Source organism: Onychomys torridus, chromosome 4, assembly GCF_903995425.1.
Source record: "Onychomys torridus chromosome 4, mOncTor1.1, whole genome shotgun sequence".
NCBI classification, from domain to species: domain Eukaryota; kingdom Metazoa; phylum Chordata; class Mammalia; order Rodentia; family Cricetidae; genus Onychomys; species Onychomys torridus.
In genome coordinates this window covers 66,037,213-66,051,271 of record NC_050446.1, presented here as the reverse complement: position 1 = coordinate 66,051,271, position 14,059 = coordinate 66,037,213, and the positions used below count along the sequence as shown (strand labels likewise).

At 47.4% G+C, this 14,059-nt stretch overlaps 1 protein-coding gene across 3 annotated transcripts in view; it reads right to left on the bottom strand.

Moving 5' to 3' along the window:
• Ext2 (exostosin glycosyltransferase 2) overlaps window positions 1–14,059 on the bottom strand; it is a 137,796-nt gene that overhangs the window by 92,931 nt on the left and 30,806 nt on the right. The gene's annotated exons all lie outside the window — the stretch shown is intronic.

Genomic DNA, 14,059 nt, shown 5'->3' with positions numbered 1-14,059 from the left:
AATCATGGCATCCAGGAGACTATGGGAGGAAGATCATGAGTTTGTGACCAGCTTGGGCTACACAGTAAGACCCTATCTCAAACATTCACAAAGAAAAAGGAAAGGAGGCAGGGAGGGAGGGAGGGAGGGAGGGAGGGAGAAAGAGAGAGAGAGAGAGAGAGAGAGAGAGAGAGAGAGAAATATACATGCTAATAATATACTTGTTGCCCACCACATACTGTGGTGGTAAGTGCCTAGAATCTCAGCTCTCTTGGGAAGCTGTAAAAGAATTGCAGTAGGTTCAAGTATTGTTCAAGGCATATCTATCTATCTATCGATCCAACCATCCATCACTCATCATCATCCATCCATCCATCCACCCATCCATCCACCCATCACCCATCATCCATCATCCATCCATCCATCCATCCATCCATCCATCCATCCATCCACCCATCCATCCACCCATCACCCATCATCCATCCACCTATCATCCATCTATCCATCCATCATCCATCCATCCATCCATCCATCCATCCATCCACCCACCCACCCACCTATCTCTGTCATTCTGGTGTGATCAGAAACCAGGATAGAAGGTTGACCCCTGTAGAAAACACCAAAGACAGCTGGGCAGTCACCTTCCTCTTGAGTTTTGCAGCAGGCCACTCTGGGGTGTTTTCTGCACATTGCAGTGAGGTGCAGTTGAGCATTACTCCCCCCTGGTTCCTCCTGCCGTTCCTATTGCTTGTTCTCAGAAAGTGGCTGAAATGCGTTAGGAAAAACACCTCAGGGCAGACTTCACAGTAAGGTCCTTCTCAGCTGAGCCACTAACCGACACCTATAGGATTTGTCTACCTCTTGTACCTGACACAGCCCAAGCTGCACTGTGTCTATCCCACAGCCCCAGGGGACATGACTTTGAAGAAAACCCCTACAGAGGTGACTGGGTCAAAATGAGCTACTACAGTGGGCACTATGCCAATCTGCGTCCTTACAAGAAAGAATCTGGACAGAGTGGTGCATGACTCAGGGGACAGTGTGCAAAGAGGTAGCGAGGGGGTGGCCTTCAGTGAGCAAGAAGAAGCTTCAGAAAATCTAACCCTGCCAATTCATCCTGGCCTTGGGCTCCAGGCTGTGAGGAACACCTTTCTGGTGTTTAGGCCCCCCAGCCTGTGCTACTCTGCTGTGGCATCCCTAGCCTACTAACTCAGACATGAACAGACAGACAGCATACTGACAGATGCCTCCCCCTTTGAGACCACTGACATGCTTGATAACCTTAGCCTGTAATACCCTGAACTGTTGTGTACAGTGGCTTCCCTAAGCTGGGCATTTAGAAATTATTTCTGATGATTACCACCATTCAAAAGGTGCTAAACAAAGAACCACAGCATTTCATAACTAAAACTTTATACTTTTACATCACAGGCTTCAATTCTTCCAATACTTTATCCACTTATTTGGCTTCTCAGGCCGGCTTGCTCTTCTGGAGGAGAGAATGACAGCTACCTCATCAGAAGCGGCCAATGCAATAGCTGACAGAAACTACCATTCTACCCTTCCCTAATGGGGAGGTGCTAGCGCAGGACTGTACCCCAAACACTTCTCATGACCATAGGGGTCAAAAGTAGACACAATGTAGCCTTTGCTCTAACAGACCCTGCCAAAGACAATGAAATTACTAACAGTACGCAGTTTGGGTTCTAGGAAAAGCAAAGAGTCTCTACTGAGGTCCCCTCCATTCAGGGAACTGAGCAGAGGATGGATTTTCTACTGAATATTTTTAGAATGACAAGTTTAGGTCCTTGCCAAGGATGTTAAGCTGAAATCATCTAATGTCCAAATGTCCCAGAGCTGCCTCTAAATAACGAAGTTTTGACTCCTGTTCCTCAGACAGGAGCCGTGCAGAGGTGGGAGGGCAACCCCTGCTCTTCCTGTCCTCTTGCAAGATCGAGTCGTTCCTGAGAGTGGGGAGGACTGTTGGGCCATCTTATGACTCGGGCTTGTTGAAATATGAAGGCATCGGAACAAGGCATGTGAGCCCTGGCCCTTGCACCATCGGTGACACTCCTGGGCACTGAGGACAGATTAGTATTTGCATGCTTCTGCACTCTTCACAACAGAACTCTCTCAAAATAAATGCCTTGGGGAAAGTTGGGAGAAAATGGAGTAAGAGAGGGCTTTGTGATCACTCTTAGGAAATACCCCAGGGCAATGACCTCCTGTCCTGTGGGAAACAAGAAGGCGTAGAGGAGGAGAGGGGGAAGCCTGAGTCATGTTTCTTGACATGTGACAGACAGGTCCTGAAATAGAAAGCCATAGGTTTCTAGTCTCAAGGGTATCACCTTCAAATATGTCAACGGTCTTAGGGTGGATCAGTTTTCCCAACTGCTGAAACCCTGCTGTGAGGCGAGGTCCTAAGCAAAACACAAGCCCTGACTGGGAGCCTTTGAGGAGGCAGGAGCCATGAGGAGTTCAAAGGCAAGGCCGGCCAGTGGCCTGCACCTTCAAGAACCACAGGGGTCAAAGGTTACTAAAGCAGGAGCCACTGACCAATAAAATTATGTTTGGCCAGCTCTCTCAACAAAGAGACTAGAGACTGCATTCTTGCCTGCTCCGGTTTTCAGAGTTATCCCGCCTCTGAATCCCACTGTTCTCAGGCCAGATAGGGAGCTTCTTCAGGGCCCAGCAGCTGACCAGGCCTCTTTCCCGCCTGGCTTCATGAAAGAGCTGAAAGGTGCACTGGAAACCTTTAATCAAGGTCTGTCATCAAAAATAAACAAATAAGAGTACAACTTGGGTCAACCAGCTATAAAGGAATCCGCCTGGGGTGAGAGTTCCCATGTTTGCTATACTAAAACCAGGAGAAAGAAAGCATGCGTTTGTTTGACCAGAGAAGGTAAATATAAAACAAGCCTTCTTCCAAGCAGGCCCACTTGAAAGGCCTGCCCCTGTTAATTAAAACACCACGTACACACACCATGCGAAGGGACTCGGAGGGCACAACCAAAAGCTTGCTCACCCCCAAGCTACCACACTGGCACGGGGCCCTCTCCTGTTGTCCTTAGGGAGCAGCTGCAGACGGTGGCAGGAGACACCCTTCGGCAGGTTCTTTCTATTGGTACAGACATGAATTCAGCAGTCAGGTTGCCTCCACTGCCCTTTATAACACACATTCAAAAAAAAAAGGAGCCTTCCTCCCATGATGCAATGCTCACATCACTGGTCTACTTGAGCAGAGGCCCCAGATCCTCTGTGAACTGCTGCAGGTTACTGGAGCACCAACCCCTGCTGCCTTTCTAATGGAATGACCAAGGCATATTCTGCTGGGGATCCAGAAGGAAAAGCCCTACGTCCTTGCCCCAGAGCAGAACCCTGAGCACAGTGCTATGTTGGCTGCTCTCTTTGCCCCCTATCCTCTGTTGTCAAGTGAGTGAGAGTGACTATGGCCCACTACACAAGGGCCTCAAGACCGGCCAGTGGTACATTATAGAGGGACCTCTCAAGAGATCCATGTGCCCAAACCATGGCCCAGAGAGCTCTTCACAGTGGGAGTTCTGAGCCCTCCCGCACCTAAGCCTTAAAAATCACTTTAGCAGCTGAGTGGTTAAAAAAGCAAAGTTCTTCTCTTCACTTAAGATTCCGAAGCTTATACATGTGGCCACATCATATCACATGTCAGTTTGCCTGGAGCTTGTTAGAGAAGCAGATCTGGGGAAATATCAATGTCTGACTGGTTAGTCTCAGCTGAAGCGAGCAGAAGAGCAGGCATCAGGCCTGGTGTCTACACGATGCACCACAGTCTTCTGTCTCTGGGGTCTCTTGTTCCCCTTTAGAATGCCACACAGCCACACTCAACCCTTGCCTGGGGCTCAAAGCCACAAGCAAAGCTCAAGGATCTTTCCAGAACACAAGTGATATCTCTGCAAGTATCTCAAGGCCTGATCCAAGTCAGTTAAAATTTCAATTCACCTCAGTATACACGTGGACTTCAAACACTTTTAAGAAAATACTATTCCTTCTAAGAAAACGCACTGGGATGTGAAAGATGACCACAAACCACGTTGTCACCTCTAACATCCTCACTAACACAGACTGTAGACACAGTTAGCTAACGGTGCTGGGGAATCGAACCTGTGGACTCCTACACTGGGTACACTCCCACTAAGCAGCATGCCAACCTGTAAGCACATGTTTAAACGTAATGAGTTAGCCCTTCAGTGCCCACAAGAAAGAACCCTACATTGCCAGAAACGCTTTATAGAGCTGCTCGGCCAGTACTTCTGGACTCATGCAGTATTGGCAGACTTTAAGTGACACAGACGTGCACAGTCATTGCCTTATGCGCCAAAGACCCACAACCCTCATAAAGACCCACAAGCCAGCATCGTAAGAGGAATCACACTATTATAAAATCACAAATGATGTCAGCCCCAAATAAGTATGCAATGTCAAGTTCTCTAAGTTCCTGCAGTGCTCAGAGAGACAATTTATATCCATCCATAAGACTCCATCTTAGCATTTGTAACTACAGACAGAAATTTGGTTGTCAAAGATGGGAGCACACTAAGCATCATGGTGCCATGTTGTGTAAATAAACAAAACAGCTTATTTTATGAGTCAGTTTAGCTTTTACTGAAGACTTGAAAACATACCAAACATCACGTTAACCATCGACAAATTAGCCTCTTGCAAGCCTAGATCTTTCTCTAAGTGCCTGCATAATGAATTCACAAAACCTACAATGACATGTCCTATAAGGAGTTCTCAGAAATTTAACAAACAATCTCACCCTGTGGGGACACCAGCCCAAAGACTAAGACAATTCTTATGCTGGCTGCAAATTAATATTTAATATCTTCATTAAAGAGGCCATTTCCTGAAGCCAGGCCCCATGTTATGGATTCATTATGGGGGATTTTTAACCTGTGGTTAGCTTTAGACACAATTTTCCTGCTGATGCCCAAGGAGGAAACAGTGGCCACTTGGTCCTCCCTGAACCCCTGGAAGCAAGGACTCAAACACCCATTCACAACTTCATGTTTATGTTACTCAGTGTGGCCAAAGTTACAGTATTGGGGGAGGGGGCTGGAGAGAGGACATGTGACAGCACTTGGAACACTCGCAGAGGACCCAGTCTGTTCCTAGGACCCCCATGGCAGGTCACAACCATCTATCACTTTGTTTATAGGGGATTTAATACCATCCCTGACCTCCACAGGCACAAGGCGTTCACATGGTACACTGACAGACATGCAGGCAAATTATCTATACATATAAAATAAATGACTAAAAAAATTGAAAGTCTGTTATGTTAAATGACAGGATATCGATCTGTCAGTTGGAAACAGTGAGAAAGTAATTGTACCATTTTGGACTCAGCCACTCTGGCTTAGTGGCCTTTCGGTCTTGCCCATAGCTGCTGTCCCTTTAGAAGCTGCATGAGAAATAACAGGAGCAGTGTTTGCACTTTGGCTCAACCCTGCATCACAGCTGCATATGTCAGGCTGACAACTCACCACAAACACTCCTTGTTTTTTGTCTCAACCTCAAACTAAATGATTGTTTTAAATTGAACATGCTTGCAAAACTACTAGAAAAAAGGAAAAATAACGCATTTAGAACAGAAAGGGATACAGAGCAGTTAAAAATATATGTCCGCTGGACTTTGCTTATCCCCACTCTCTCCTAAAGCTCTGTCAGAAGAGCAAAGCGGCAGAGAAAGCCCCAGCCTCCAGATGGCAAGGCTGGGAAGCTGAGGGAGGAGGGGAAGGATGCTCAGCTCAAAATGCCTGCAAAAGCATTCTGGGCAGGAGATGCCAAAGATTTTGGAGCTCCCATCAAGCCACTGGCCTCAATCCAGGTAATGGCTTTTCCTTCCCTTCGGTTGCTGGCCGCAAGAGTTTTCCAGCAAAGAAAGGAAGGGAAAGTGGAAAGGGTGAAGAAGGAGTACCTTCCAATCTGTTCCCTATGCAGGGGAGGGCAGAAGCTCAGGCGTTGATGGCCTGGGATCTCCACAAAGAACTCTGGGAAGACGGCTAAGGATGGGTCCAAGGTGGGGTTGGGGGAGGCAGACTCAGCCAAGTCCCTTTACCATCAATAACAGCAATGCTGTGGACACTCGGACAGCAGCCTGCAACTGGCCAGACATGGCCTTTAGGAAAGAAACAGCTGCCAATCTGGCTACCCCAGCCCCCTGGGCTTGTCTACCTCCTGGCAGAAAGGGAACAGATTTGTCAGCATGGGGTCAAAGATGGAAGCCCCTTTTTATACCAGCCTCATCCTGGCTAGCTCCCTACCAATGGCCAATAGTAAGGTCAGACCCACAGACGTTAAAGGCCTGGCTAGCCTCATTTCACCACCAACCACCACTGCACTATCCAGTCTCTTCTGCCGGGCATTTTTCAATTTTAATATCAAAAATTTCACACGCCAAGCAGAGCTCCTGGACTCAGCAGAAAGGCCATATAGCTGTCAGCAAACTGATAAGAATTTTCAAATGACTCCATCGGGCCTCTTTAGAGAAGAGCTAAAGCAGCCCATAAAGCGAGAGGGCAGGGGCCACAGAGACCAGCCGCTTGCACAGTTTCAGCAGGGCACTAAAATGAGCCCCAGATTTATGGGAGTGTTTTAGCCTCTGGCCTGAATCGTCTGGGGGCTGAGACTCGTCTCTGCTCTCCAGTGGGATTTCAAATATGAGACAGAACTGGCCTGGCAAGAAACGGGTGGGGGACAGGAGGCTGAGGGAACAGAGAGAAAAGGGGAAAAGCAGAACGTAGAGAAAAATCCTGCCCTAAATCACATTCTCTCCAGCAGGATATGACAACTACTGTTTCTAAAGGCATGTCCCCATAAAAAGTCCCCTGCATGTAGCTCACACCTACTCCAACATAGCTCTTCACAGCTGTCCACTATCTAGATGCATTTTAATTTTCCTCTGTTTACTTTGTTTTTAATTTTTTAGCACCCTCCCCTCAAAAATGATAAAAATCATGACTTGGCAGAGAAGAACTTAGAAGATGAAGGAAAACTCAGTAAAAACCGATTTCACTGGAAAGGAGGAAAAGTCCTAATACTGGATTAAAACAAAAAGGCCAGCTAGGGAATCAGTGATGTTTATCATCCTGTGAGCCTTGTTGATCCTGAGAGAAGAACAGAGGTGAACTTCCCTCCATGCCAAGACGTAGAGAGTACACCCGAGCCCACAGGACTCGGTTCTGTTTCAAGTTTCCAAGCCCAGAAGCAAATGCATAATACATCCGTGCTGCTAACTGACTGTGGTTCCTGAAGACCAGGCTCTTACCAGGAGGCACTTTCGCAAATTCAAATGCAGACCCCAGGGAGTTCCTGGATGACCACCAGCATGGAGCTGAGACCAAAACCCACATGCTTTAAGTGCATGATCTCATTTGGTGGGTGAGACCTCTAGGCAGTGTAACCCAGCCCAGGTTTAGACTGGAAAACTGAAGCCTGGAAAGTTAGGTAGAACCCATCAACAGATCGGAGTTTAGGATCTGAATTCAGGTCTCTCCCACTCACAAGTCCTGCACTTTCCACTACCACATAAAAACTTTTTGATTAGGACCCATGGTTAAAACACACATATATGCCTTCTATGGCAAGTTAAGACAAGATTTTTTTTTTAATTTTTCTGTGCTAAGGATTGAACACAGGGCCTTGTGCATGCTAGGCAAGTGGTCTACCACTGAGCTAAATCCCCAACCCAACTTAAGACGGAAGCCAATGTTTCAGGAAATAATTACCTTCGCTATATAACACTCTGATAGTTTCCTATTCATTCTCATTCTCTCTCTCTCTCTCTCTCTCTCTCTCTCTCTCTCTCTCTCTCTCTCTCAATTAGATGCCAGCTGTGACCCACTGAATTGACCTCAGCTCACTCCAGGCTGGAAAACACTGCCTGCTGTATATCACATAAAAACAAAAAGCAAAATACCAGTCTAGGCGCCACAAGACCTGGGTTCCAGCACCCTGGCTCTCAGATGTGTCCTCAAGGTTATCAGGTCCCCAGGCCTCACTGGTCATTGGTAAAATCTGAGGACTGCCTGGATAATTTCTAAGATTTTATTTTTACAAAATTTCAATTACTTAGCCACCCCCTCTTCTTACACACACCATTCCTCTCCAGTCTTATTCACACTTCCTTCTAACTCACTATGACGCTCTCTGCTGCTGGCACTGAGAACCCTGCCAGCCTGGGATGCTTCATCTGGCTGCCCCTTATCTACCAGATCTCCAGCGGAGAACAACAAACAACCTTACAGCTAAGCCCCTCTTCTCCAGCACAGTGCCCAGCGGTGAAGCTCACCTCTGAGAGACATTCCTGAGGCCCTCGGGACAACTGGGTACATAATACCCCTGGCTTGTGACTCCTGTATTACTGTTGATAATTGTGCCAGCAACTTGAATTCCCCTGTGAAAGAAGAGGCTGCACTCCTATACAATGCCAAGACAATGCTAGAACAAGTCTGTGCTTAGAATGTATTCATCTGGAGGCTGGGGTGCTGGTTAGGTCAGTAAAGTGGCTGCTGAGGACCTGAGTCTAGATCCCTAGCACCCATGGAAAGGTAGTGCAGAATGCTGTGGATCGGGTAGGAGTGGGGGCAGAGTCAAGAGGTCAAGACTTGCTGGCCAGCCATTGAAGCCAGTTGGTGAGCACTGAGCTCAATGAGAGACCCTATTTCAGGAAAGTAAGTGGGATAATGATATAAGAAGATACCAGGTGTCAACTTCTGGCCTCCGCGCACATGTGCAGACATGTGCAAACACAAACACAAAACACACACTACACACATACCCATATAAGTTCATATGATAGTTAAATGAGTTTCTATAGAAAATCCAAAGCAACAAATGGACACTGGTATCCCAGCAAGGCAGCCAAGCTGTGACACTACCTGGCTATGCTCGCACATGGACAAGACATACAAGGTTGCCAGAGAACACAGCTTTATAGTCTCTCCATCTGGACTTGGAGGATTTAAATCTCAGAAGCTATACCAAACAACTGCAAATCAGTCCAAACCTTAAAGACAGGAAAATTTATTTACAGCCCCCAGTGCATTATAAATCTGAGACAGCCCTATTAAAAGGCTTTTCTTGGCTTCCGATCAGATACTTGGTAAAAGTCTTTTTCCAACAAGGTTCCTAATACCAAAGTTTCAAAAAAAAGTTTAACATACACACAGAGAAATGTTCTTCCCTAAGATGCCGATTAAACCCGTCCTTATTTACCCTGCTTTAAACAACTGCACAGACGGGTCCTCACAGCGTGGGGTTATATACACGGGGAAACTCAAACACAGAGTACACAGTACTTACTACTGAAAAAGCATGCCTTGAAAACCTCCCCCAAGTGCTAACGCTCAGAGAGGCTCCCCCATTGGCCACAGGGCCTGCAGGTACCAGAATGCACTTCTCCTTTCAAGGGAAGAATTCCACCCCAGAAAGCGTTCCTTCTGAGGGGAAGTGACTAGGTAGCATTTCCTTCTCTGATGGTGCTGGGTCTAAAATCAGGGCGGTGTGCATGTGGGGCAAGTGCTCTACTACCAAGCTGTACTGCCAGCCCCATGCTTTTCAAGAGCAAGTTGGAAAGCCAGGCCAAAAAGACAGCCTGTCAGGACTGAGGGGAAATAGTTCTCTCACACTCTGTGTATGTATGTGTGTGTGTGTGTGTGTGTGTGTGTGTGTGTGTGTGTGTACACATGTGCATGTGTACAGTTCCAAGAGTATAATAAACTTTTTATCACATGTGTATACATGAGAGTGTACGTGTATGTATGAGTGTGTGTAATTCCAAGAGTATAATCTACTAATTTATTTATTACATGTGTACTTGTGTAAGAGCGTGTGTGGTTCCAAAATATAATCTACTAATTTATTACATGTGTACATGTGAGTGTGTATTTCCAAGAGAATAATCTATTAATTTATTATATGTGTATGTGTGTGAGTGTATGTAGGTACAAGAGTATAATCTACCAATTTATTTATTATTTGTTTAGGTGCGTGTGCTGAATATGTGTGAAGTTCTAAGACATACTTTGTTTACTCGAGTGTGTCGTCACGTGTGTGAGACACAGCTGGTGTAGAGAGCTCAGAGGACAACTACCAGGAAGTGGTGCCCTTCTTGCACCACGGGTTCGGGACTGAATCAGGGTCATCAGGCCTGCACAGCAGGCTCCTTTACCTGGGCACCATCTCCGGCCCTAGCTTATGTAAATGAGAAATTCTCCACTTCACAGCGGGGTACAGGAGTAAAAATTACATGAATTACAGCACTGACCCTGGAAATTAGAAATGGCACCCTCCTTCCTAATGTATGTCCAGGGGAGTGTCCAGCTCGAAATGTCTCAAGCACTCACTGTGGGGAGAAGGCTAGGCAAGGTGACAGGAAGTCAGCTTGAAAGGCTGGGAGTGCAGCCTGACTTCACCTACAGCCCAGGCCAAAATGGCACTGGGGTCTGAGTGCATTTGTGGCAGAACAGTGTATGCCCAGCATGCCTTGGGCTTGGAGTCCAGATGGCTCTTCTGACAGCCTATCTCCCTCCCGGGGAAAGAACCTGCTCTGTACACTGGGGCATGCTGGGGTGGGGGTGAGGGGGAATGGATGTAGACTACCTACCACACAAGCACTAGGACGGAACAGCACAGGAATCCTCAGCTAACACACAGGATCTGGGCAGGTGAGGTGTCTAGACATAAGAGGGACTCACAGAACACTTTTTAAAATATGAGTTAGGGAGCTGCAGAGGTGGCTCAGTAGTTAATTCCCTGCACCCACATGGTGGCTCACAACTGTCTACAACTCCAGTTCTAGGGGATCTGACACCCTCCTCTAGTCTCCATGGACACCAGGCTCTCAGGTGGTACACAAACATACATGCAAGCGAAACACTCTCATGCATTAAAAAAAAAAAAAAAAGAAGAAGAAGAACTTAAATATTTTAAACAAAAAAACTTTGTAAGACATAGATGATTCAGTATTTTAAAAAATTATATATGCTCAACATATTAAACTTTACCTTAAGAATTTGAGGTGCTCGTTAATAACAGCTTTGGGGGAACAGTATATAAATTGATATTAACTGCGAATGCAGACCATGAAAAACAAGCAAAGGCACCGTGCCAACTCCACAGACCTCCTAGAGGAAGCCTGCAGAACTGTCCGGGCTTGTGTCCACTACGCTGAGACTTTCAACCCATCTCAGAGACTCTTTTGGGCCACTGTCCCTCCTCTTCAAGTTAAGGTATCTAAACAACTCTAGCTATGGGAACCCCATACTGGAATCCAATTCCTGGAGATTCTATATAAATGAGGTAGAACAAGAGCACCCTCAAGGGGCTCTCGTACAAGTGAAGCATGGGCACAGCACAGCTCTGCTGCCCACAGCTTCTCCTGCTCAGACTGGGGCCTTGCCATAGTGTAGTGTAGAAGGGCACTGCACCCCTGGGCTGATTTGCTAAGCAGTGCTCTGCTCACATCTCCAAGGCTGCTCTGCAGCACAGCTATGTGGCATATTTACTAGGCAACCATGAAGACACACTGAGACACAAGACAACAGAAACTCACAGCTGACCTTTCCTGAGTGCCACTGACTAGAGAGAAGACAAGATGCTAAAGCCTCTGCCACCTCCAAGGCCCCCAATCAACTGAGTACAAAAGCGGAGTTCAAAGGCAAAGCAGGCTCCTGACTTCCACCTCCTAGTGTGGCTGGGGTGAGAGGTCACTGCTTCGGGAGCCACCAACCAATAAAACAGTGTTTGGGAACTCTGCTCAACAGATAAACTGGGGGTCCACTTACACCTTTCCCCCTTCACACAAACATTTCGAACTAGCCAGGCTAGCATCTCCCCAGCCTTCTGAGACCCACGCCTGCATGCTTTCTCTTGTGACTCAAGGGAGCCTGGGGGTATGATGAGCATGCCATTTGACTGCAGAGAAACACTGAGCTGCAAATTTCCTCCTGCCTTTAAAAAAAAAAACAAAGCTCATCTTTAAGACCTACTTGGAAGGCCATCTCCCAGCCAAGTGTCCTGGCAGCAGCTCCCTGAGTGCCACCCTTTCCTCTCAGCTTAGAGTACTCTGGAACTCCAACACCATCTTCAAAAGTAAACGCTGCATCTCAAGATGCCTTTGCCCTAGGCAGAGTCACAGAGCCTTATTGTGGCCCATAATCTCTCCCTGAAAAAAACAATTAGGGCTTCAATGGGTCAATTAACTAGTTAATTAGCACACGGGACAATAAATGCACAACTGAGAACCAGCTTCTGCTACAGCTGTCACGTCTGTAACTGAGGGACCGCTTTGAACTGCCCTCCTAAAGCTAGTCACATTAGACTTTTCAAGGCTGTGTGTGCTCACACTGCTCACAAGGGCCTTCGCAGGACTATCTGCAGGGACACTTTTCTTTGTTATGCTCGTCTCCATGACTACTGGCTTCCTCCCAGCTTTGGCCTGCTCAAGGCTCAGCCCTGTCCTTAGGTATGGCTACCTCCATGCCTCTTTCCATTAGGACAACTGAACTCTCAGTTACATTAGGATGGTCATGAGTGTACCCAGCACTCAGATCATGGCCTTTCTTCTTAAAATTTCTGTTTAGCTAGTTTTAATTACCCTCTCCCTGTGTGCATGTGCGTGGGGGGGGGGGGGGGTTGGGTGCTGTCTCATGCTGCTAGAGCAAATGCCTAACTTGTCCCTTGAACAACATGGTCTCTAGAGAGCAAGAGTGAGGACCTCATCCCTTGAGAAGCAAGCAGCTCCTGGCATTTGGGATTTTCCCCAGATTTAAATCCTTGGCAGGAAATTAGCCACTTAAAAGCAGATGGAGACCCCTGCTGGCGACAACAGTTCCTGCAGCTCGTTCAGCTGTAGCTCTGAATGCCTCAGGACGACCAGGCCCGGGTCAGTTTATGCTGAGGCCTTCCTTACCTGGAGTATGAGGCCCAGTGACTGCAGACACATATGCCCAGATTGGAAAAAGACCCAAAGCTGAGCTCCCCATGGAGGATTTGCTGAGGTATGGGAGAGATTTTAACAAGCTCAATCCACAGACATAAACAGAAGGCAAAGGACAGTGTGTGCAGTTTCAGAGCAAGAGCACACATGCTGACAGACATTGGTGAGTCCCCCAAAGACCCGTATGTAAAGGCTTGGTCCTCAGATGCAACTGGGAAGCACTATGACCTTTAGGAGGCCAAGTGAGGGATTCTCAGGTCAGTGGGGCATGTCCTCAAGAGAGGCTGTGGAGATCAACAGCCCCCGTCTCGCTCTCTCACGACCACTTGCCCTCACATTAACAAGGACAGCCCTCATCATAGGCCAGAGCAGTTAGCTGATGGACATCAGATGTAAGCCTCTGGACTTTGTCTAAGCTCACTGCCTCCAATACTGCTTTGCAGTGCAGGACACTGACTACTACGCTCCAAACAAAGAGATGACTTCTTATCAATGGAACTACTGGTTCTCAGCTGAAGCTGATTGCTCCCACCCAAGGAGAGCATTTGGCAATGTCAAGAGACACTGGTAGCTGTTACAACTTGGAGGAGGGGAGGATGCTACTGGTTTCTGGCCAGAGTTAAAGTTTGTCAGCCTTTACATCAAACTGGGAATTATTTCAAGCATGTTTAGTTGGGACCAGTCCAGTTCAGAAATGTGGAGTTGGGAGATAAAAGAGGCCACTTGGGGAACACAAATCCACAGCAAAGGCAGGCAGGCTGCTGGGCTACCTTGGAGCACTGTGGACAGTCAGGGAGCAGCCCCAGCTAAGTGAGCACTGGGAAGCAGGGAAGGAGTGGGAAGGGGAGGGGGGTGTGATGGAAGGTGTCCACCAGCAGAGGAGGTCAGGGGCCCTCATGACCCAACGACGTATTTAGGGAGAGATGACCTCTTAAATATCAGTGCTGGTTGGGAAAGTAACGTTCTCGCCAGAGACAAGACTTCCACAGAGTTGTTAAATGGCTGCCTGGAACATGAGAGGCGATTCAGTGAAGCCCTGCATTCCACAGATGATAAAATGAAAGGCTAGACAGCTCCGTGCTGGGGATGGTAACACACTTA